Here is a 793-nt window from a genome sequence, read left to right on the forward strand (position 1 = left end):
AATATTTTAAAATGTTTGCTGAATGTAAGAGCAGTCACGTAAGCAAACGAAGTCACAAGCTGTTCAACGTCCAGCTCTGTGGCGCAATGGATAGTGTCTTGGACTCCAAGGCTAAGATGTGATGTCATTCATAGGTTGTGGGTTCGAGTCCCACCAGAGTCGTGAATTTGGTGACATAATTAAGGATGCGTGTTCAGTGGTGCACCTCCTAAAGCCATGTCCAAGCAGTTGTATTACAAAGTAAATGCACATTGTTTTTTAAAATAAAATACTGACCAGTTCATTAAGCTAAAGTTTATCAGAGTCTATATTATAAATGTTTTTAAACACTAGAAATGTTTCAGCTTACATTTGCAGTATGTTAGATCAGTCACGTGAGCACAAGCAGCCTAAAAGTTGCTTAACAACGGGCTCTGTGGCGCAATGGATAGCGCATTGGACTTCTAGGCTCGGGTGTCAGGCCATTTAAAGGTTGTGGGTTCGAGTCCCACCAGAGTCGTGGATTTTGACCCGACACATGAGCCGCTTCACTAAGCCAGAAAAAACGCAATTGTGCACAGTTATTTTGAGAAATCAATAAATTGCACACAGACTGTAAACAATGTGTTATTTAGAAGTGGGATGCTCTGGATTATGAATTATACACATGGTTATGAGATGTCACACAGCACTTTGTCAGTGTTTGAAGTTTAGTAAATTTCTACTCCAGGAGCCTAAAGAGAGTCTAAACACAAACCTGTGGGCATTATTTATGTAATTCTGTTGCTACAACTTTAAAACCCTTCAGACGTTA

At 40.0% G+C, this 793-nt stretch overlaps 1 non-coding gene across 1 annotated transcript; it reads left to right on the top strand.

Annotated features, from left to right (window-relative positions):
• Positions 1-409: 409 nt before the first annotated feature.
• trnar-ucu (transfer RNA arginine (anticodon UCU)) lies at positions 410-499 on the top strand. Its single transcript is given in 2 exon segments — positions 410-446; positions 464-499. It is a non-coding gene; the product is annotated as a tRNA-Arg (tRNA).
• Positions 500-793: the final 294 nt, after the last annotated feature.

Source organism: Trichomycterus rosablanca, chromosome 1, assembly GCF_030014385.1.
Source record: "Trichomycterus rosablanca isolate fTriRos1 chromosome 1, fTriRos1.hap1, whole genome shotgun sequence".
Classification (NCBI taxonomy): domain Eukaryota; kingdom Metazoa; phylum Chordata; class Actinopteri; order Siluriformes; family Trichomycteridae; genus Trichomycterus; species Trichomycterus rosablanca.